This window comes from Xenopus laevis, chromosome 2S (genome assembly GCF_017654675.1).
Source record: "Xenopus laevis strain J_2021 chromosome 2S, Xenopus_laevis_v10.1, whole genome shotgun sequence".
Classification (NCBI taxonomy): domain Eukaryota; kingdom Metazoa; phylum Chordata; class Amphibia; order Anura; family Pipidae; genus Xenopus; species Xenopus laevis.
The window spans coordinates 63,218,690-63,244,332 of NC_054374.1; the positions used below are offsets into that span (position 1 = coordinate 63,218,690).

Genomic DNA, 25,643 nt, shown 5'->3' on the forward strand with positions numbered 1-25,643 from the left:
AAAAAATCAATTAAAAACAAGGAAGTTAACCAAGCTTTGACTAGTATGAGTAACCTTTAGAGCCAGTGCTGATTGGTATCCCTTCAGGTATGCTGGCTATACACAGATTGTACCTGCTTTCCTTTTTGGTGGTTGGTTTCCAGGTCTGAAGGTAGCAATAGAGCTTTATGAAGCCAGGCTCAATTTGCAGTGTATATATACCAGCATGCATAATGTATTTGTATTTAATTTATTAGGGAAAACACTTATATGTGTGTAGATATTTAGAATAGAAATGAGAACAAAAACGTCTTCAGCTTGAGTACTAGCACCATAGGGCTTAAAGCAAGCATATGTAACAATAGGACTGCAGTGCGCAGAGTGCTTCAGAGTGACATGGATTATGCTGGGAATCTCAGCCGCTGTTCTCTGAAAGATCACAGGGTGTCTTTGTGCACGGCCTATGCAAACAGACTTGAGAAAGCATAGAGACTTCTGTTTCTTGTTTTCTCTCAGATTTCACCATATCCTGTACGGATATGAATGGAAAAAGTAGCAGTATTTGATTTTTTTTTCAAAGAAGGTGTTACACAGTTTGCTGCAGTGTTTAAACACAGGCATATGGATGTCCTTATATGTTATAACTTCCGTGCCCTATTAATATAAATTGGCATACAGTTCATAGATCTGACAATGTTTTGGTTTGTACTGGAATATAGTGGCTCAAACTGGACTGATTACAGATGTAATAAAAGGTACAACGTTTGCCCAGGTGCAGTAACCCATAGAACCAATAGCACATTTGTTAGACTAGTACATGCTGCCTGCTGATTGATTGCTAAAGGAGATTTGCACCTTTTATTACATAACCCCCCCCCCAGTTTTTAATACAAGACTGCCAAGACCTTTGTGATTACAAGAAAAAAATATTTTCTGATTTAATGTAAAATATAGCTTGCTTCTATTTAGATTGTCATCCTGTGCTACTTTGCTTATCTTTTATCACATTGGTTTCAGACAGCACCATGTCTCCCAAGCTTTCGGCACTGTTGTATTCACTGCCAGAGGAGAGTGCCAGAAATATCTCACACAGACTGCAATTGGAATAGAAAAGGCAAATGGGAATGACAGGTGTGAATGAGGGGGACATATTATGACAAAATGATCAGTTCTGTTGCAAAACAGCAAAACAAAAGAAATAATTGAGCCTGTTGGTATCTTAAACAAGGACCCAAATGATTTTCTGATCTGCCTTTTGAAGCAAAAGTAAAACAGTTGCATCAATCAGAAAACAAATGTACAGATAATATACAAGAGTAGTATCAATAGATATATATATATATTTTCCTGACTACTCAAACTGTTGCAACATTGTATATGTAGTCAGCCAAGTCTCCAATTCCCAAAATGCCTTGGATGTTCTGTGAATAACAGAAGCTTTTGAGGCATTTTGGGAACTGTTTTATGAAGTTTGGCAAACTGAAAAGGCAATAACAAGAAATTGCTTCCAATTGCTACTTCATTTACAAATATCATTGGAATGTTTTATTCTATATATATTGGTTGGAATGTTACTAAAATCTACACTTTTATTATGCAAAAAAAAAATTTGGGTGGATGGCCCCTTTAATATTAGGTATAAGATTGCCATTTCACTTTTTAAGTGTTTATGTCTCTACAATTAATATTCTTATTCTGCTATTTTATCTCTCCCAGACTATGAATTTATGAATCTCTCTGGAAATAATTTTCCCTATTCATCTTTGATTCCCTTGCAATTATGGATACATTTATTAACAATTCAGGCCATATTTTCACACCTCTTCTGCAGCCTACATAGCATGCCACCAATGTTCAATGCAAATATATTATTTCTTTGTGAAAGTTCTGCAAACCTTTTTTCACAATAAAATACAACAAATGATTCTTTCATGTCATAGTTGGAAAAGAGAGAATTATTTACTCATACTTTCCCTCTCAATTCACCCATATATAATGTTTACCCCTTATCATGCCTGAGTCTTAAACAGCTGACAGGTGAAGAGAATCATTGTCTGTACAAGATTTAATATCTATCCATTTCTGGAGGACAGTCTCCCCTAGAAACCCAATGACCAGAAGCCGACTGCACAGTCTGCACCCGGGCCGCCACTCCACATTTATTTACGTTGCTGCATGGTAAGCACCACAAGGTTTCATGTTGGAACTGAAATGAACGAAATCCTCAGAAAAGGAGTCAGTCTGTTCTTTTGTTTGTTATAAAATCTGTACACATGAGATGCACCGAGTCCAGGATTTGGCCCTTTTCAGCAGGATTTGGCCCTTTTCAGCAGGATTTGCCCTTTTTCAGCAGGATTTGGCTGAATCCTTGTGCCTAGCTGAACTGAATATGAATCCATAAATCACGTGACTTATCATCATAAAACAAGGAATTAAAGATACTTTAACTGTGCATTGCGCATGTTTTTCTTTCTCCATCCCCAACCTAATTTGGGTTGCGATTTGGATTTAATTTGGTATTTATTTTGTATTCAGCTGAATCTTTCATGAAGGTTTTGGGAGTTTAGCCGATTCCCAAAAGTTTGGATTTCGTGCATCCCTAATGGATATGTTGTCATGTGGTGGTTCATTTACAATGTTATTCACAGAGTACAAGTTTTGGCACAAATTTATAGAATACATAGAACACAGCATCCACCTTTTTTTAATGTCCTAGAATTGAATGTTGTTATGTACTGGCCTTTAAACATGCTTAGTGAGCTAAAAACCTTGAGAAAGGTGCTGAAGCTGTGTATTTTCTACTATGTCTATTTCCACTCAACTGAAACGTTTTCCTAAGGTGGTTAAAGGCTCACACAACTTATAGAGACCTGCCTATTTCTTAATATCACAAAATCAGCTGCATGCTTCTTTCCAAATCAGGTGAATCAACAACTCATATGATCCATGGGTAATTCTCTCTTGAAAGAATGGACAGAAAGGAAAAATATAAATAAACACTGTGAGCAAACACTGAAGAAAAGGTAGCAAATTAAACTCCAAGTTATGCAAACAGATGAAGTAATCATATAAAACACTAACAACAGAGGCTAAAGCCCTATAACTTGTCAGTCTTCCATCACAGCCTAATCTCAATGCACTTTATCCTGAGAGAAAATGTTCAGACTCTGCTCTAACATAAGTAATGGGGCTATGTAAATCTAGGTGGATCAGAAAAAGATGTCGTAGTTAGTGATGGGCGATTTTGCGCCGTTTCGCTTCGCCAAAAAATTTGCGCATTTCGCGTCTAATTCGCAAAACGGCTAAAAATTCGCCAAACGGCACCGGGGTCTCATTTTTGACGCCGGCGCCCGTTTTTGACACCGGCGCCCGTTTTTTTGACGCCGGCCTCAGTTTTTTCCGGCGAAATTTTTTTTTTGACGCCGGCGAATTTTTGCCACGAATTTTCCGAATTTATTCGCTGGCTGTGAAACGCGCAAATTCGCCGTGAATTTGCACCTGCCGAATAAATTCGCCCATCACTAGTCGTAGTTGAGGTTCGGCTGATTCAATGTAAAAAACAAAGTACATTTTCATGTATTAATTGCTTTTCTCTCATGGGTGTTTGATAAGAGTGCATTTAAACTGCATTTGCCCAGGTTAATATGGCATCATTAACAAGAGGGTAATCTTTACCCCCTATACCCAACTGGACAGAGCACCTTCCAAGCAATTAAGACTCTTAGTCACTGCCTATATAGTCTCACCCCTCCCCCTTGTCTCTTGTCTTATAATTAAGCTTCATAGGGAGGATCTTGTAAATAATGCCATCCATTAACCAGGAAAATTTTGGTAAGTATGTATTCATTTTCTCTTTTCCCTGGTTCATATGGCATCTTTAACAAGAGGGATCTGATAAGCAATATTTATAGGGAGGGTTTTGAAAAAGACAAACAAAATTCTACTGTGTATGTCAAAAAAGAAAATGTATATTTTATTTCCAACAGTCTGAACTGCCTTTAGGACACCTTGTCCAAAGCTTGACTCTGCCGTTGACCTCATGTCCAAGTGATAATGTCTTAGAAATGTTGAGAAGGAACTCCATGTTGCTGCTTTACATATCTTCTGGAGATATGTATGCATCAACAGCCCATGAAGCACTAACTGCTCTGGTGGAGTGTGCCTTAATCCCCTCTGGTATCTGCTTTCCTTTTGCTTGATAAGCTTTTTGTATAGCTGCTATTACTAGTGATGGGTGAATTTATTCGGCAGGCGCGAATTTGCTGCAAATTTCTGAGTTTCGCCTCTAAAATTCGCCGGCGAAGTCAAAGTTTTTTGATGCCAGCGACAGAATCTATGATTAAAGGACGCCCATTGACGCCCCAACTTCAACTTGTACACCAGCGCCCATTTCTGACACCGGCGAATTGTCCCCAGCGTCAAAATCTGTGTTTCGTGAATTTTTCATCCGTTTTGCAAATTTTGCGGGAAATTCACGAAATTCATGGCAAACCCATCACTAGCTACTACCCATCTGCTTATAGTTGAAGTAGCTGCTGCTTGGCCCTTCTTTATTCCTGCAGGAATCCCAAACAACTTCTTTGTTCTCTGTAAATAGATGAATAGACATCTGACTAGATCCAAAGTATTCCATCTTTCCTCCTGACTAGAGCTTGGCTCCGGAAAAAATGAAGGAAGTACTATTTCTGTGTCTAAATGAAAAGATGTCAATACCTTTGGTAGGAAAGTCGGATTCATTATTAAAATTACCTTGTCTGAATGAATGACTGCAAATGGTTCTTGTGCTGATAAGGCCCTTAATTCACTCACTCTTCTTGCTGACGTTACTGCAATAAGAACTGTCTTATAAGTGAGCATTGTTTCTGATAGGTCCTGCAGGGTTTCAAAAGGTTTTTCCATCAAGGCATCTTAGACTAATGGCAGATCCCACGAAGGAGCCACGTTCTTTCTAGGAGGTCGTAATCTGAAAATGGCTGCCATGAACTGTCTCATTGCTGGTTCATGAGCCCATGTTCTATCTGTAAAGGCTGAGGTTGCCGATACTTGAGATTTTAAGGTCCTCACGCTGATACCCTTCTCCAAACCACTCTGTAGAAATTCCAATATATTTCCTACTGACATCTTCTCCGTCTCTATACTCTTTTCTCTGAGATACTCCATGAATACTCTCCAGGCTCTCTGATTATTCGTAGAGTTCCTTCTGGAACTCATCATGGTCTCTACCACTTCTGTTGGTAATCCAGATTTTGTTAATCTGCTCCTCTCAAAAGCCACCCCGAGGGCTAGTGCACTTCTTTGTGGGTGTTCTACTGGCCCCTGTATTAGCAGCCGTGGAATTACTGGCAACCTCATTGACTTGTCCACTGCCATCCTTCTGAGCAGCGGATACCAAGGTCTCCTCGGCCATTCTGGCACAATCACAATCACTTTCGCCTGATCCTGCCTGACCTTCCTTAGTACTGCTGCAATCAGTGGAATTGGCAGAAATACATATAGAAGACCCACACTCCAATCTTGTGCCAATGCATCCGTCGCTCATTGCCATAAGATCTAAGATTGACTGGCCCCATCTGCTGACAATTGTCTTGAACACTTTGTGATTCAGCTCCCACTCATGTCAGTCTAATTAAGTTCGACTTAAGAAATCTTCTATCTTATTGTTTTTTCCTGGCATGTACAATGCTGACAAATCTTTTAGATTGTCCTGTGCCCACAACATTATTGGTGTTACTTCCTCCATCAACTGTATACTTCTTGTCCAACCCTGTTTCTTTAGGAAGGACATTGCTGTTGTGTTGTCCACTCTGACTAGCAGAGATCTGTCTCTTAAGTAGTGTCCAAATTCTTCTAGTGCTAATCTCACTGCCCTTAACTCTCTGGCAGCAAAATCTCTTCTTGTGACCATCTTCCCTGTATTGCCTCCATTTTCCAGTATGTGCCCCAACCTGTTGAGCTGGCGTCGGTTGTAATCACTTCCCAGGAAATGTCTCCTAATCTCCTTCTTCTTGACAGGTGTTCGGTCTTCAACCACCATCTTAATGAATTCTTCACTTCTTGAGGAACACATAGTTCCTGATTCCAATCTTGGTCTTCTATATACCATTGATTGAGAAAACCTCTCTGAAGTATCTGGATGTTCCATCTCACCCATTGCAACATCGGTTTTATGGAGGTTAGGAGACCCATGACACTCATATACTGCCTTGCTGTACATGTTGTCCTGCTTATCATCCAAGAAACCTTTTTCTTATCTTATGTTTCTTCTCTTCCAGAATTGTTACAATGGCCAATTCTGTGCAAAATATGGCTCCCAAATACACCAAATCTTGGGAAGGGGACAAATGACTCTTCTCCCAGTTTATCACCCAACCTTGTTGCTGCAGGTACCAAATCACCTCATCTTTGTGTTGTGTAAGTGTTCTTGGATCTTTTGCCAACAACAGTATGTCGTCTAATGATAAATAGCAATCCCCTGTTTCCTTAATTCTTCTATTAGCGCTATAAGTATCTTTGAAAACATTCTTGGCGATGTAGCTAGGCCGAACGGTAGTAAGTATGCATCCTTTAGATCTATGGAAAGCATCCAATCCTTTGGTCTGATTTCCGGAATACTCCTGAATAAAGACTCCATCTTGAATGGTTTTACCACAAGATATTTGTTTAGTCTTCTAAGATCTACCACTGATCTGAAATCTCCTGTTTTCTTCCTTAACATGAAGATTTGAGAGTAAAATCCTGTTCTCTCTTGTGCTGTTGGCACTACCGTGATTGCTCCTTGTATCTGTAACTTTTTCACATAGTTGAACAATATATCTCTTCTTTCTTTGCCCTGTGGAATCTTGGAAGGTGCTCTGTCCAGTCGGGTATAGGGGTTGGAGATTACCCTCTTGTAAATGAAGCCATCCATTAACCAGCAAAAGAAAATTTCGGTAAGTATGTATTAATTTTCTCTTATATGTGTGGCAAAGGAATACTCAGCTCAGGTAGGGTTAATATTCCCTCTTGGCAATGTAATTAAGTGGCAGCTGTGAGAGGAGCTACCTACTGTAGGAAAGGTAAAAGGCCTGTGTTATCACACCTGAGGGCTCTCCTGATACCTCCTAGAGTGGTGCTACTGGGAGAGAGACAGTGCCTGGAAAAAAGGTGGCTAGTGAGCCTGATTCCCAGGAGGGGAAGCCAGCAGGGCTGAGTGAGAATGCATGTTCTACATTAAAGTTGCTGAACTGGTGTTTTGTTGCCTTTTATTGGGAATGCCCAGTGCTTAAAAAAACTGTGTATTGTTCAAAGCCTTGGTGTCCCTATCTCTAAGCTCCAAATTCTATGCTACCTGCCTACCAAATGCTAATTCCCCCATAAAAGTGCATGTGCAGGCCAGTGGCATGCCACAGTATATATACATTTATTTATAAAGCGCTGTTAAGCAGCCGCAGTGCTGTACAATGCATAAAAGTACAATATATATATAAAAGTATACACGGGGAAACAAATCACATAATAAATATACACAGAATTCATATTCATATTAGGACAAAGAGTTTAAGTGCTATGTGGTAAGAGACATAGTGGAAAGGAGGTCCCTGCCTTGTAGAGCTTACAGTCTAAGTGGATGGGAGTCTAACATATAGGAACAAATTGGAGATTAAAAAGTGCACAAGGTAAGGCATAGTCAGTAGGCACAGGACTAGGCTAATGTTCTAGTGCTCCAAAAGTTAGACTCATCAGTTAATTGTGCTCCTCCAGCAGAATTCTGCATTGAGACCTATTTTTCAAAAGACCAAACAGATTGTTGATGTGTAATGCAAACTGACTAAATAAAGGTAAGAAGTAGATAAAGTCAGTATTTCTTCAAATAAAAAGGTCTGTTACTTGAAAATGTTTAAGGCCTTTGAAAAAAATCTTACTTAAGAATAATATCCATCCTCAGGCTTGGAGACCTTGCTCAATTTCATTGGCCCCTTCTAGCCTTACTTTGCAGCAAGGCTTTATTCAATTGTTTCATTGCTTGCTTTTCTAACAGACTAATTAATTCCATATTATTGAAAATATACTGTAAGAGGAATTGTCTTTGGTGTGTGGAATAACAATGGGATAGTGTTTGTATGTGACATGACGCCACCCTCTCCAGACTCCAGTGCCACTAGAACAAGACGAGACTATAAATGCATCTGTTTAATTTTATTCAGCACCATGGAGAGCAACATGCTTGTGTCCCTCTCACATTGCTCCCACGTGATCTGCTGTCATCTGATGGGGCCCTATTTGCACCCATGTACAAAGGTATGAATCTGGTGATGAAGTTTATTCCCTTAGTTTCCCCCGGTTTCTCAAAACAAGTGACATTTCCAATGCAAACTGTCAAAAATGACTTTTAATCTGCTTTTAATAAACAAAGAAAAGTGATAAAAGATTATAAGTAAAAGAAAAAGTAAGGCTATGGGTGGCGTGGCATCTAAGAACAGGCACTAATCAGAGAACTGTGTATTGTTTGTGAGTGTCTTTATATGTAGGGGTTACCACTATGGCAAAAATAGTGGAATATTCAACATGAAAATGCATTTTTGTTTGGATTTGCTAATGTATATCAAAAGATAGTGAATCTGGAACCCTAAAGTGTTTTGGTGAAAAAATATTTTAAAATACTTTGTCAGCTTGAAAAAGGACCATTGTAGGTCCGAAACGTTGCTGCTGTTGCCATGATATATGTAAAAGAATAAAGGCGGTTTTATACTACAACTGGGAGTGCTGCCAATTTCATATTTTGAAAAAATATTTTAGAATGTTTGTAAATTAGGGATAAGGAAGAAAGAATGTAAACTATCTTGTAAAAAAAACAAGAATTTAGTACACATTGAGGGTGTAGTAGAACTATAATCACAGCAACAAGAAAACCATCTGTGTGTGGTTACCCAAAAGATGCTTACAGGTGCTAGTATGTGATTAAAAATGAAATATGCCTTTTCTAATCACCTCTATGAAGTTACCAATAATTCATACAAAAAAGTCTTTCTAAACCGTAGCACCTTATTTTGGTACCGATCCGTTGAGATGTTTTTCTCCTACTGACCAGGCCTAATAAATGAGCCAACTATAGCCGTTTTGCTGTTATCCTTTGTGTAGTGTAGCATTATCACTGTGTAGTGTCAGACATTGTGCTATTTGTTTATAGCATGATTAGTAGGTGTGTCTTACCAATATCTCAAGCATTATGTGCCAGTATGATGTCATTTATCATTATGACTGATGGTGTAGGAATTAGCAACTCCCTGTTTCACAACCTGAATTTAGTAAAGCAAAGATATAATATTCTTCACATACTACACTATGGGGCAGATTTATCAAGGGTCGAAGTGAATTTGAGGGAATTTTCGAAGTAAAGAAATTCGAAGTAATTTTTTGGATACTTTGACCATCTAATAGGATACTACGACTTACTACGAAGTAAAATAGTTCGAATATTCGACCATTCGATAGTCGAAGTACTGTCTCTTTAAAAAAACTTTGACTTCAATACTCCAAACGCCAAATTAAACCTGCCGAAGTGCTATGTTAGCCTATCGGGACCTTCTACAGCATTTTTCTAAGTTTTTTGAAGTCAAAGTAAAATCGTTCGATCGTACATTAAAATCGTTCGAATCGTTCGATTCGAAGGATTTAATCATTCAATCGAACGATTTTACTTCGACCACAGAATACCCAAATTCAATGAAAAAAGTTTGAATTCGATTTTCGAATTCGAAGTATTTTAATTCGATGGTCGAATTTCGAAGTATTTTTTACTTTGAAATTCGACCCTTGAAAAATCTGACCCTATATGTTAAATTAGAGCTTACCACAAAAATATTCACTCACAATCCAGTGTCTAGTAGAAGCATATTTATCAATATGTGAAAGTTAGAGTTTGATTAATAGAGCAAAACAATTCGCACCAATAAGAATAAAAATCCACATCTCGCAATGTAATATTGTTCCTTAAACTGTTATTACATTGCGAATTTTAATTGCACATTGCGAATGTCAATTGCACACTCTTAAGAAGTGCTTGAAGGTGTCGTAATCTTTTGGAGCAAACATCACGACTTTTTCAGTAAGAAGTTTTATTACATTTACTGCGCACTGGCACAAACTATAAAATTCGCAAATGGTCTTCCACTGTCGGAAGTGGTTACTAAACAGTTTCCGTGTTCTAAAAGCTATTTAAATTCACGCAAAGAAAAATTTGTTCACACAAAGGCATACGTTTTCGAATGTCTACAGGGTCTACAGGGTCTTCTTTATACATAATACTCTAGATTTCTGTAATGTTATAATGTACACAGTATGTTGGGATGAAGATATGAACACAAAATATACCAGTATTTAAATATTAAATATGATGTCATTTGGCACACTCAGATGTTTATTGTCAAATTATTTGCTGTGTCCAGTTCTAGTCAGCTTAACTCTTGTTCTGACAAGTTGTACGAATCTAGTACCGGTGGGGATTATCTCCCCAGCGTACGTCACAACTCCACATGTCCAGTAATCTGACGTAGAATCTCTAATCCCCCTTCACCTCTAGACAAGAGTACATTTTTAACTCATTCATTAGTTGTATACAGCAGTCCAAAGGCCCAAAGACACAAAGCATATTCACATGCAGGACAGTAGCTGCTTAGCTATATAGGTAGATAGATTGATTGATCAACTGATATAGATAGGTAGATAGATAGATAGATAGATAGATAGATAGATAGATAGATTTGATAGATGTATATATATTCGTTATGTTTTCCTTAACTTGTGCAAACAGCTGTTGGTTATACCAGTTTAACAAGATATTAATAACCAGATTAGATTATTGACAAAAAAAATCATAATATCAATTAGTGGCTCTGAAAGGGTCATTTTGAGGAATCCTAGCATATATGCTCCTTGTTGGGGCAGACACAGATGCATTATATCACAGATTAGTCTTGGTAACACTGCATTCTCTCACTCTGCATTAACCACACCTCATATTGAGTGTCTCTTTTTTTTACTAGCTCTCATTTTCAATACTATGAGAGCCTTATAAAAATGACAGCATAGAATATTAGGGGTCCATTTACTAAAACTTGATAAATCTGACTATATGTTTCCACATGTTATCACTGCGAACATTTTTCCTCCAAAATACTTGCAGCGACTAAGTTTACTTAAATAGCGATGCGCTCAGAAGTCAGTGCGATCACTTGCGGTAACCACGTTAAAGAACCAGCTTGCAATTGCCGTAATTTTAGCGAGTTGCGAATTTTCTGGCGTCAAATTAAGTTTGCAAATGTTTATGCTATAAAATAGTCTTGTTTTATGGCGGTTATTATGCCAATTTTTATTGTGACATTTATGGCTAGAAATGCATCTTCAAAACTCATAAACTTTATTGACTGATGATTATACCATCCAACAACACTGCCAGAGTAACACCAATCAAACATGCATGCATCATATAAAAAATGTAACACTGCCAGCAGTTTCAATATGCCTGGAATGGCCTGTGAACTTGCTGTGAGTGGGTCCAGATCCTGGGAAATATAACTGTACAAGGCAAGTATGGCCTGCCTGTTCAGTCTGAATAGCTCTCTGACATCACTGTCAGTCATGTCTTCAAGTATCAAGTGCCATCGAAAGCGTTGAGGCTGACGAATTCTTGGACTGTGATGCCCGCAGCCAAAAATACGCCTCTGAGCTGAAACTGCTGCTGTTGAAGCAAATAGAAGCAGAAGCCAAAACATCCTGTCAGCAATAGCTACAGATCTCTCTTTTGTCAGAAATGGCTACAGCAAAGAATGATGGGTAAAAAAAAGTATTATGGGATATTTCCTGTTCCCTTGCAAATTTTCTGACTGGAAAAATAATTTACTGCCACTATATAGATGGCGGTAAAATTTTGTGAATATTCTGGCGTTAATTTTGTCTTTCGCACATTTCACTGTTTAGTAAACCGGGCATTAATGTTTACTTAGCGTTATTTTCAGTGAATGCGATAACTGGCAAACACATATTCTTGCGCAAGAAAATTTGCAAATTTATATTTACTGCAAGTTAGTAAACTGGCAAGACAAACTGGTATTCGGCAATAAATTTGTCTATATTTTGTGTGCATATTTTTACCATGCTTTAGTAAACGGACCCCTTACTGCACCTTTTAGGGGATGTTTTATAAATCTGTAATTTTAGTAGACAGCTGAAATCCCCACTGCTAATAACTCTAAATAATAATAAATTATAAAATAATAAATTGTGCGTTCACAGCAGCATCACCTCTTGATTTCTAAGATCTGCCCATTAAGGCAGTTGTCCAACAAGACAAACTGTACAATATGTAGATGGCTAAATCTCATATCAAACCATTTGTATCAAGGTTTTGTCAGATAACCCCAGTGGCGGATTAATGAGATGTGAGGCCCCATGGGAACCCTTTCTAGACTACTATACAAAATTAACTTTTAATTATCAACTATTAGCTATCCTGGTCTGTCTGGAAGTACAATTAAATATGAAGTTGACCCTTACAGCCTCCAAAGCAGTGGTAGATTAATGCACCGTCAATGAATGCCACATTTATTTTTATTTGTGTTGGGCCAGGGTAATGGGTGAACCTGGAAAAAATGGGTCTATTATCTAGCTTTTTATAATAATTATTTGTATTTACTTTTTTTAATATTTATTTTTATATGTGCTTTGCGCTCTGAACCTGACATGTCTAAGAGACGTCAGATGCATGCGCCTTGCTTTGTATGTCTAATCTTATCCCAGCAGGTACTGTGCACTTGTCCTGACCAGACCCAAGCCTAGCAGTGCAGATACAAATACATTTTAAATATATACAAATAAAAATAACTGAAAAAATATATGAGCCCCTAGGTTATAGCCTAGGGTAGTCTTTTCATCAATCCATTCCTAGATAACCCGTGTGTATGGCCTCCCTGTGCAATCTTTACGATTTATTGGGCTGCTGTTTTATTGCAGTATGTAGAGGAAACACCAAAAAATTAACTTAGCATTTAATTCAGTCACAGGCATGGCCATTGCGCATTGCTTTTTAATTTTATACAGTTCTACTTTTTAGATGTATTCTGTTTTTTAATTAACAAAGAGAGAAGGGGAGTAATTACATATGCATTGTGCTCTCTTTATTCCTTGTTTATTTTGCTGTCAAGTGCAAAAATTGTAGTCTTGTGATTTCATAGTACACAAAATTTATCACCAGTGGACATGAGCAAATAAAGATTGGAAGGTGCAGAAGAAAGGAAAAAAAGGTCAAACATTCCTGCCCTTACATCAGTAGCTTATACAGCGGCAGGAGGGGAGGGGTTGGGTTACATAGAAGCCTTTACAGTATGGTTCACTAGCACCTCATTTGGCCTGAATGTGGAAGGAAACAATGCTTGATCAAATATGGTACAGATATGGGACCTATTATCTAGACTGTTCAGGATCTGGGGTTTCTGGATAAGGGATCTTTCTGTAATTTGGATCTCCATACCATAAGTCTGCGAAAATCATTTAAACATTGAATAAACCCAATGTGATTGTTTCTACACCAATAAGTATTAATTATATCTTAGCTAAGATCAGGCGCGTTTCAGGCATCAACGCAGCCTGAGGCGGCATTCGCAATGCCGCCCGCAGGCTCCCGACCAGTGAGGGGTGCATTGCTAGCGCAGAGTGCGAAATATCGGGAGGTCCGGTGAGGGGCACATTGCTAGCGCAGAGTGCGAAATATCGCTCCGGTTTAACAACCATAAATTCGTCTCTTAAAGTTACCAGGAGCGGCTTTTTGCCGCCCCTTGTAACTTCTGGGAAGCGGCCGCCTGAGGCAAGGTACTCATCTTGCCTCATGGCAGAAATGCCCCTGGCTGAGATCATGTACAATTTTGAATTACTTGATTAAAATCTTTCAATTCAGAGCTTTCTGGATAATGGATCCTATACCCAGTGCAGGAATTGGGGAGGGATGCCCTGGGATGGGATCCCTGTACTTTTTTATTCAGGGGGATGCAAGAGTTTAGAATCCTGCAACTTAGTATTAAAGTGGGTGAAACCAGAAAGTGTTGGTGGGTGAGGCTTATTGGTGTACAATTGTGGGAGCACCACACATAGCGCAGCGCACACAGCATCCATCCATTTGTGGAAAGGCCACCTAGGCCCGGGCCTATGGCGGCAGGATTTTAGGGGGCGGCATGCTGCTCAACCACACCCACATTGGTTCAAAAACAAAGGTGATGCGCTGGAGATACAATAATTTTTAAAATTTATCATGCGCCAATCCCCATTGATGATGATGAAAATATGCAGGAATAAAGGGAAGGGGACAGGGGCGACGAACGGTAGTGGGCCTAGGGGTGCCCATTATGTAAATCAGGCCCTGCATTTTTTCACTCCATTTCTGTACTAAATTATAGTTAAAATTCTTTCAAGCAACTATTAATCTATGTAAAATACCGTCCGTGGTCCAGTAAGGATATTAATCTTAAGAATATACATTTATAGGAACTGAAAGCAAAAAATACCCAGTGTTTCTTTATATAACTGTTGGCCTGCACCCACCTATGTAATTCACTGACTGGCTTTGATAAATACATGATTACCCCCATCAGATAAGTTCCACCTTTTAATTTGTATAATAATTAGCAGAGAGTCCTCAAATAAGGTGCAACACAGGATTCTTGGATCACTATGGAATGTTGTATTCTATCACCTTAGCAAAAAATGTACCCACTACTATATGTATCACAAACCAGGAGGCTTACGTACTACTTTATCAGAATGGCAGACAATTCTCAGAGAACCTCATTCACTGACATTATCTAGCAGTGATTTATATTACATTTGAATGGTGAGTGCCCTGCCCATTCAGAATGTTAGAGACATCTTTTAGTGAGATTCAACTGGCAAAACTTCTGTTAAAAAATTAAGCAAAACTCTGCAAAAACAAGCTTGTAATAAGCATGATGCATATATGTTATAATTTGAATTAAACATTTTATTTTCCAACTAATTGCACATTTTTATGTTTACATGTTTGCAATATCTATAAAGTGTCCACATACAAAATTACAGTACATGTTTACATGGGAATATTTGCTTTTAGGGAAGGAAATTGATGCACTTTGGACCCCCCATTTCACTGTTACATGAAAGAATACAATTATGCTGAAATGATTACTGGAGCATCTGCATAAGGTTCAGGGCACACAGGCAGATTCGGGGAGATTAGTCGCCTGGTGACAAATCTCCTATTTATCAGGGCGACTAATCTCCCCAAACTGCATCCGCTGCCTTCCCGCAGGCTTAAATGTAAATTGCCAGCGGGGTGGCACTCAGTTTTCCGAAGTTGCCCGAAGTTGCTTCACAAGGAAGGAGTCTCCTTGATTTCTGCCAAGAGAACCATTCTGTCTGAAACTGCCCCTAGCATTTTTTCTCACAATGGTGATACATGACAAAATTGGCAAAGATGGATACTTTTTATAAAAACCATGTAGGGATGAGCTTTAAATCTTCATAATGCCACAGGCACTCTGTGAACAGACAGATACTCAGGGTACTGAAACACCAGGGTACATAACAAATAAAATCAGACTGAGCTTCATTTTGTGGACTGTATTATTCCTAGCATTTTTACATTACAGTTGAATACCTCGCCCCTTACTGTAGGATTACTTGAAGTAGTCTAAAGCTACTTCTCCTAAAGTAACACAAAGAGACCAATTGGAGAAAAAAAGAGCAGAGAAGAAAAAATGGGTAAAGTCATATCAGAAGTGAGCAAACAATAAATTGAACTTCAGTATGAAGAACCTTTACACCTGCCAACAATTTTAATGCTATGAGGAAACTTTCAGAGCATAACGTAATGAATTGTTGTGTAAGGAGTGAAAAGCAGTAAAGAGCAGTGTTTGCACTGACACATGTTGGATATGAAATATTTTTTATAAAACAGCTATGAGAGATGACAAACACTCACACAGGAATCAGAATCAGATGGTGAAACCAGCTGCAGTCTAACTTTAGAGGCCCGCCACCACTCCAAACATCTGGCAGCGGATTACATATTTTATTTCATTTCATTTATGTATAATATTCAGTCATAGGCAGGGCCATCGCACATTTTATCAGTTATTATAGTTATTGAAAGCATTAAACCATTCGCAATGTAATGTGAATTTTTGAACACTTAAGAGGAACAGAACAATCTCAGCTGAAGGAAACAATATCCATGACTGAAAGACAGATGCCACCTGTATTTTTCTAGTCTGCCATGACAAATCAAACAGAAGGAAATATCTCTGAATCCGTCAAACAGATTTTTTTTTATTTACGGAGGGCTAAGTCAGCAGCTCTTATTGGAATTTGTATTGCCTGCAGACGGCTACAGCATCAGCTCATTGGTCTGTTGGACCTTTGAGCAGTAAATGAATATTAGTATTAAGTATTCATAAAACACCAACACCACTGTCGGACTGGCCCACCAGGATACCAGGAAAACTCCCGGTGGGCCAGGTGCCAGTGGGCCCTCCTGCTTGTAAACAAAATTGTAACAATTTCATGTTCATTTCTTAATTCTGTAAGGAAACATTGGGGCCAAATAGATAGAAAAAGTACTAAGATTAGAAAAAGGTTGAGTGAGAAGTGGAAGAAAATTAGCTTGGAGCATGGTCTAAAGTTTTCTTGCATCCCAGTCTGACACTGAAAAACACAGTCAGCACTGCTATGCAATGGGGGGGGGGAATTGGACAATCATGTACAGGTGTGGGATCGCTTATCTGAAAATATATTATCCAGAAAGCTCAAATTATAGGACGATCAGTTGCAGAACTGTGAGTAAATCCTGAAAAATAAACCAATTATTTAGCTCTGGAAATTAATAACTTTTTGCTCCTGTGAACTTCATTTCCCAACATCATCAGTCTGTCAGGAACTGGGTTGATAGTTATGCAAGATACCTATGGATTAGTTTATAGGAAAAGCAACGACCCAATGATTTTGCCAGTTCCCTACATTCAATAGTTATACAGATGCAGTGTTGCAACCCTGAAGCTGAATGCGTTCATTATTTTAGCACTTGATTCATGGCATGGGTGACCAATCTGAAGCCCTCAAATTGTTTGACTACAATAGTCACATCTCTTTATAGGAACTCCATTTTGACAGACCCAGGGCATAGACTTAAGCACTTCAGAACTGTATTTATTATAGCTTCATTTATATTTATATGCAGGTTCCAATTTCCAGTCTTTATTGCACTGATATATTAGGGAGCAAATTTCCCTGAATGCATGGACAGGTGTGAACCCCTTGCTGCTGACTGCATATTATTGTCCTCCTGTTAGTAATGATGCTCAACTTGGTGACAGGCATATAAATTGCATATCATAGCTACATTAAAGTTACAGTAGTATCCAGCTTCTGTGTAGTTTCAATGTGCTATGTTCACAAAACATAGGCAGGTTATAGCAAGTTTCATTTAATAATACCTTGATGTTCGGGGGAGGGGGTTAATCTCTTAAGTAATATATGTGTTCCAGCTTCCTTTAATAGTATCAGTTAACCTATTAAATACTGCATACAATTTAAGTTCATTCACTCTTCTTGCAGTAGTCTTGCAGTATTCCCCTATTACAGTCCAAGAGTAGTTCAGGACCCTTAGTAGCTCTTAACTTGCTATATAAAAGGCAAATATAAAAGATTATGATGTGTGGAAACATCCAAGACATGAATAAGACAGCAAAAAAGTATTTGCTTCAAAAGTAACTCTTATATTCATTTACAACCTAGGCTGCCCTCCAACAACTGCTTTGGCTCCCTATAGGACAGTCCGGCAGTTTAGGAAGTGATTTTTTATCTGAGTCTGCCTGTGTTATATTTTCTGTACCAGATCTGTAGCATATGACCAAACAGGTAAACCAGTGCAGTAATATGCTTTCCTTTGACACCATAGAATGAACTCCTTTGTAGTTGAATGCAGTCTTACATTGTACACATTTGCCTCACAAATGCTTTTAAAACTAATCCTGTTCATAGTAAATAACATAATTTCCAATACTAAAGCCAACAGTATTTCCTATCTAATCAAGGTCTTATGGCCACATGCCCCTCACAAAATATTTCCCCCTTTGTGTTTTACCCCTAGCGGTAATATGGAAAAGTCTTCATAAGAACTAGAAAGAGTTAATGCTTCCTCCACTCCATATCATATTTTTCCTATCAGTTTCTCCACAGCAATGTGAGTGTTTTGTTCTTTGATAAGATTCAGTAAGAAGTCACTTTGAGAGAGTCCTTACTGGGAAAGACGCAAAGTAACCCACTAACTGCCAGATACTATAAGAGGGGGAGATGCATTGAATCCTACACAGAGGAAAATCATGTTACATTTAATAGCTGTGTATAAAAATCAGAGACAATATACCTACAGAAAGATGCTCCATGTATGAATATATCTATATTTATTTCAATACATATATTTATTTCTATACACATATATATATATATATATATATATATGTGTATATATATATATATATATATATATATATATATATATATATATATATATATATATATATATATATACACAGTATGTGTGTGTCTGCTTTTCAGAAATTCCAGAAAATATTTCTTTATCTCAGTCCATTACAAACAGATGAATTGATCTGAATATTAAAAGTAGAAGTTGTATTCGGTATCTGTGAAAGGTGCATGCCCTGATAACTCAGTGACTAACCATGGGGAACATCTGATAGTATGGTGCAAATGTGCTACAGTGGAGTAACCTAGAGCAACCAATCAGAAATAAGATTTAATCAGTTAGAATAATGAAGATGTGAATGTGGATTAGACAGTACAGTAAGTATAGTAGTATAATAGGTAAGTTTTGTTTATACTTCAGCCATGAATTAAAATCTCTTATGCAGTAGGGATATGTATCCTATTGTCTAGGCTTTAGATTGACTTGCAGTTGAAAGGTTTGTCTTTCATGCCTGTGTGTGTGTTTGCGGGGGGGGGAAGATAAGGGAAAAATGTTCTTATAACTGAAAATAAAATATGTGAAGGACGTGCTCTGTACGAAACATGTTGACAGGCAAATTAATTTGGTCCATTTAGTTAAACAAAAAAAATCCATGCCTTCTAAACATTTTCGAATGGTATATTAATTCTTACGATGAGCAGTTAAATACTAATCTTACTAATGGCAACAAAACCCAATACATTTCAGTGCCAGATTACCTAGATGTCATGTAAGTCTACAATAGACCTTTTCATAAAAGTGCCACCTGTAAACAGACATATTACACACCTAATATTCACCCCAGTTGATTCCCCAATTTCTGGGCAAATCTACATCCTAAATAACATCCAATACAATGAATATATCTCTGTACACTGACATGCACCTTCAGTGCACTATGCCTTCGTATAACAACTCATATCTCTCCCACTATAAACAGATACCGCTCAGAAGCATTTGGATAACATATATAATATTGTTTGAATACACAATGCACAGCCTCATTAGTTAATATTATTCCTGAGTAATCTGAGAATGCAAAAGCTCTGTAAACTATAACAGACCAGAAATAAAGCAGCGACAAGTTTATCGCAGTGTAATAAGGTATTTGACTAGTCCTTACCTAAGTGTCTGGTATCCAAGATATGATCTCACCAGCAGGGCTCTAGGTGTGCTAGAGGTAATTGAAGTGGAGGTACTTGAAACAGAGAGGAAAAAAGTAACTGCAAACGCTCTCCTTTCTGATCTCAAACTGACTCATTTATAAACAGTGGCAAATAGGGAGGGGGGAAGCAGAAAGAGTCTCTGGATTGGCTGCCAATGAGAAGTGATTATGAATGGTACAGCAGGACTCAATCCAAGAGATAGGAGAAACTGATAAGAAGAGAGGGGGGGGTGGGATAGAAAGTGGAGGGGGTAGTGGGGAGAACAGAACAGCCCTCTTTTTGTTCCTGCTTCCACTCTCCCACCCCTTTGCTTCCTTTACTACCTTGATCTGTTTCTGAAATTTCCTAAATACACCCAAGGACAATAGAGCACATTGAGAACTCCAAAGGTTTCCCAAGAACTGAACTCTAGGTAAGGAGAGAGGAAAAGGCAAAAGGCTTAGAGGGGCGCTGCTGACTAGCCCCCACCCCACCCCCTGGCTGTGAATACACTTTGAAATTATCTTTTTCTCTTTTTCTCTCTGCAACTTCCAAAAGGAAGCATTGTGATCAGACCACCCCCAGTCCCGTGAGACAAACAGGCGTGGTGCTCTTCCACAGAGGGGAGAATGATAGGTAGTTGTCAGGGTGAGACCTGGGACCACCTCCTGCTGCTTCTGTCTTATATTGAGATTAAAAAACTGTAAACTCTATAGGACAGGAACCTCCTCACTCCTGTGTCTCTTAGCACATTTGGACTTTATCATAAAATGTATAGTGTTGCTTATACAATTATGATTATATAAATTAAGCTGTAAGGACATGCATATATGTAAGGGATTTGCTTTTGTTGGTGCAATGAGGTGGGTCTGTAGCTGACATCCTAGTTTAGACTTCTTCCTGTATAGAATAAAAATACTTTTATGCATATTAGAATATATATATATCTATATATATATCTATATATATATCTATATATATCTATATATATATATATATATATCTATATATATATATATTACAATAAACTACAGGAAAACTATTGTAAATCAGGGATGTCCCACCTGTACTCCTTTAGCAACTGACCTGCAATGCTAAGCATAAACCAGTGTATCCACCGTATATATACAGTAGCTTGTACAGAGAAAAAACTAATTGTTTTTAATACAATATAATTATTTGTTTAAAATAGACTCCATAGGGGATGGCCTTACCATAATTCAAAGCTTTCTGAATATGAGGGCAAAACAGCTAAATTTCTATATTAGCTTCATACAGAACAGAATATTTTGTTTCTGACCCTGGCAAATGTTTTGAAGCCTCTGGTAAATCAGTAAACTGAATGAATTCAAGGATCAGGGTATTGTAGATAGTCCATATATAGTAAATATAGTAAATGGGCATTGTTTAGGGATGGATCTTTTTTACACACTTGTGGTACCCATTATCAGCTGCTTGGACAGCATTCTTTGTTGTAGAGGTATGGGATCCATTATACGGAAACACAGTTTCCAGATATTCTGAATTACAGAGAAGCCGTCTCCCATAAACTCTATTTTATCCAAATATTCCACATTTTTAAAAATGATTTCATTTTTCTTTGTAATAATAAAACAGTACCTGATACTTGATCCAAACTAAGATATAATGAATACTTATTGGAAGCAAAACCAGATTAATGCAGGGGTGCCCAAAAGGTAGATCGGGATCTACCAGTAGACCTTTAGCTGGTGATCAGTAGATCTCAATACATTGTCAACAAACAGCTTGCCTATTTAATCCTCCCGTTTCATGCTTTTCTTTCAGATATTTATGTTAAGGTTACATAAGAAATTTTTGATTTTAAATATAGCAATATACATTTTCAGCATTTAAGTAATATTTACATGGAAAAGACTCTAACAATTCTTTTATGGGTGTAGATCATAATATCACTAAGGGCAGGACTCCACAGACGATTCCATCGCGATCCGACGTGTCGCACTGTAGATGCGATGCGACACGACTGTCGGATGCAGACGCAGCGTGCAGCGTCTGCATCCAACAGTCGTGTTGCGTCGCATCAATGCTGCGACACGATCCGACAATAGAATTACTTACCTTATTTCCATTGCATCCGACTTGACGCCTGCGTTTTTGCGCATCGGGTCAGATCGCGCCGGAATCGACTGTGGAGTCCTGTCCTAAAAGTAGACCTCGCATTAGTAAAGTGTGGCCACTCCTGATTTAATGCTTACATGATTTTCTAGTAGAGGAAAAGTATGAAGTATCCAAATTACAGAAAACCCCAAGTCCCGAGCATTCTGGATTCTTGACTTGTTTAGCCTAAAATTTCACAAACACACATCTATATACAAGTGAATAATACAAATATGAGTAGATATATGTGAAATCTAACCTATATTTAATTGTTTTCCCAATGTGTTTAGGCCCAAAAAATGTCTTAAATATGGAAAGTGAAGGTATAGTGTGTCATTTACAAACTGGAAGACAGGGTGAAAAGTGAAAAAATGCATTTTTTCCCTTTGCACCCTGCCTTTTAGTATAAATGAATTGCCATGCGTCTCTTCACTCTGTTTCAGAGCGCAGAGAAATATGGCTGCCCTCATCAATATGTATTCATGAGGGCCAGTAGAAAAGTGTGCAGGCATCTCCACTCCTGTCTCCTACCCATATTATTCAGATTTACGTTATGGTGCCGACAGATATAGGTTGCAGTGGGGCCTTGTATTAATTGCTTGCCCTATGGCAGGTAGTAAGGACAGTGTTAGCCTGCACCTGTCTTATCCAGTGCAAAGTGTAGCGCAGACAGTCCCCATGCACAAAGTGGCTTGCTCTTGCTTCCCTTAAAGGGCAAATAAAGTCTAAAATAGAATAATGTGAATGCTGTATTTTGTATACTAAATATAAACATGAACTTATTGCACCAGAAGCCTAATTAAACAAATGCAGTACCAAGACTACGCACATGCTCAGTGTGGTCTGGGCTTCAGTTGGCAGGTTAAGTTTAGGATCATCATAAATTATCAAAACAGCACAGGTCAAATAATATCTGCCGCAGAAGCTGATACAGTCAGCAAGACTGATTAATAATCAGAATATACAGACTGCACTGGGTCTGTGGATACAAATCTACACAGTTGTTACAGGGAAACAAACAAAGATGCTTGAGTTCTGGGAAGTAAGGTGGGGGTCGTTTGAAAGTATGATCGTTTCCCTGCAGAACAGTTAGGGACTGTCTGAAGTTTCCTAATTGCAGCTCTCAGAGCAAGTCAAACAGGGGGGGAATTTCACTGCATACAGACAGGTTTCTTATAAAAATGGTACACATTTTTTAATTAAAGGAAAAGTCAAGTCACTTTGTCATTTGAGTATTACTGTGTAGCCTACCTTAGCCCAATGTGAAACGCAGTAGTTGCGCTTTGAAAAGCGCTCCAGTTTCCCTGCACCGTCGCATTGTATTCACCATTGCGCTCTGATTAACCCGGCAGCCATCTTTTCCTATATGCGGCTTCCTTGTTCCAATGCGCATGCGCCAATTGCCCCATCCTCCTGACCTCTACACTGAGGTTTCTACACTGAGGTTTCACCGACGCTTAACAGAAGAATGTGCGCATGCGCTAGATTTTTTTGCTGAACTGCGCATGTGCGCATCGCCAAATTTCAGCGTGCATTCCTAAGGGAGGGGGGAGAGAGGCTGCGAGTGCCGGAAACCAGACGGAAGAGTAGAACAACATTGCTGCTTCACGGATTCATTGTCAAGGACTTCAGTGGTCGGTATGTACACCATTTTAAAAGGCTTTTCGCTGGTAAAATTTATGTTAGAGGGGTTGACATGTCCTTTAAAGTATATTGGAGATATATTTATTTTTCATTAAAGAAAGTAAAAATGGGATTTTATTTTTTTTTTGCCTTTACATCCCCTTTAAAGCTCTTTCCCCTCTGCCCAGTGCAGAAAATGACCCCTAAAGTGCTTTCTGAAAGTAGTATTGGTTAAAAAAGAGGTCTGTGGTGATTAGTGAGTCACACTAATAAACAAGATCAGGTAACCCTCAAGTGACAAATAATATTAGTCAGGAAGAAGAATTAGGCAGCTCTGGTGCTGGTTGAACAGTCTACTCAGCTCTGGTGGAACAATGTACTGAAAGCCTTTGGTAGGAGCTACTCCATCAGTTCAGGCAGCAGAGGCTAGAGAGGGTGGATAAATGGATGCCAGCAGTTAGAGATGGGTTGAGGAGGAGACCAGAAACAAAAAGTGAGGTTTACTTGTTTGATACTGGATGCATGTGGACACAATGGGACTCAAAGTACAATTGTTTTTTTTACTACCAATAGTCCCCATAGGCTAACATAGCAATTCGGCAGGTTTAAGGTGGCGAAGTGTCGAAGTCAAAGTTTTTTAAAGAGACAGTACTTCGATTTCCGAATGGTCGAATATTCGAAGTATTTTCAATTCGAATCGAAGTTGAAGTCGAATTTGGCCTATTCGATGGTCGAAGTAGCCAAAAATTACTTAGAAAATTCGAAGTTTTTGAATTTGAAAATTCACTTCGAATTCACTTTGACGCTTAGTAAATGTGCCCCTTGGTGTTTGTTAGCAATGTGTGCGAGAAATTATGTGATGTTAATAAAATGTAAAGTAATTTTTACATGATGTAACCATAGAAAACCTTTTTTTTTTTGGGGTGTAAGCTTGCAGGACCACAACAGACACTTTCTTCATTTTAAAGGACATGTATACCACCGCCCCACACACACTCACACACACACAGAAGGCTTCCTTCTCCTCTTAAACACTCTCCCATTAAGAAGTGAATTTGGCTGTTGGCTACTGAGCATGCTCAGTTCTTCTCAGCTCATGCCCTCCAGTCTAGCAGCTAATGAAGAGATGGCATTCTGGTTCCTATAAAATCTCTGTTCTTGCTGTCTGCTACTATTTTATCTCCAAACCTCCTCTCCTAAACTCAACTTAACCATTAGCGTAGAGACAGAACTTCCTCCCCGCCAGCTAGAATCTAAATCGCCAAATCTTCTTGTCTGTCTCTGCGCGGACAGTGCTCAATACAAGCAGAACTTTTTTTATGAAAGTAAGTTCTGCCTGAATAAACCTGCATTCTTGATTGAGTGAACTCTACAGCAGGCATGTGCTGTTTGCAGATGTAAATGTCACTAACGATGTGTCAGAGGGAAAATGGCTGCCAGGTGAAAACTGCTGTTTGTTTAAAAAAAAAAAAAATGTGATGGCACTGGAGAACAGAGAGGATACTGTGTATGCAATACAAATTATACAGTTTGGGTGGGGGGAGGTGTGCCCAAGTTTCTGTATATGCATGGTAGGAGAATATAGGGTTTACATAAAATGGTATTTGTCTTTGTTTGTTGCTACCCTGCCAGCAGACACCTGTAGTTTTGTCCCATTAAGGAAAGAGATATATCCCTTACTCATAGACTTGGAATGTGCCAATGTCTCGCTAATCCTCAGAATGGGATTTAGTAGTACAGGTATGAGAAAATACATCTGTAGGCAGACGGCGATAAAAAGCTCTCATTTCCCAGACTGGTGACACACCACAGCATTATGCCATTCAATAAACCTTGACCTATTTCTATTAACATTATGTATACTGTATACTGTATCCTGGTCATGAAAATAGACAAATGTAGTATCATACAGTACACTAACTTGATCATGTGTTACAATACACTCTGGCTTGCTATGAAAGAAATAATACGTTTTAAGAGATGTGATTTAAACAATTTCAAATGTCAAGGGCCCATAATAAACTGCAGCTAATATGAAATATGCCTGCTGGCTTCACATGTGAGCAGCTCAGAATTAGTAAATAAAGGCAGGGCCAGAACTAGGGGTAGGCAGAGTAGGCACGTGCCTAGGGCGCAAAGCTAGGAGGGCGCTAGGCACGTACCTGTCTCGTACCCCAATCCCGGTTCCCTTCTTTTCTCTTCGCCTTTTCAGCACTTCTGCGCATGCGTGCGGG

At 38.6% G+C, this 25,643-nt stretch overlaps 1 protein-coding gene across 2 annotated transcripts in view; it reads right to left on the reverse strand.

The window, feature by feature from the left end:
• slc26a9.S (solute carrier family 26 (anion exchanger), member 9 S homeolog) overlaps window positions 1-19,795 on the reverse strand; it is a 49,055-nt gene extending 29,260 nt beyond the window's left edge. Inside the window, exon 1 of one of the 2 annotated variants that reach the window (XM_018249379.2) lies at window positions 19,626-19,795. The gene's annotated coding sequence lies outside the window, so the exon portion shown is untranslated. The remainder of the gene's footprint in view (window positions 1-19,625) is intronic. The other variant, XM_018249378.2, reaches the window with a different exon arrangement.
• Window positions 19,796-25,643: the final 5,848 nt, after the last annotated feature.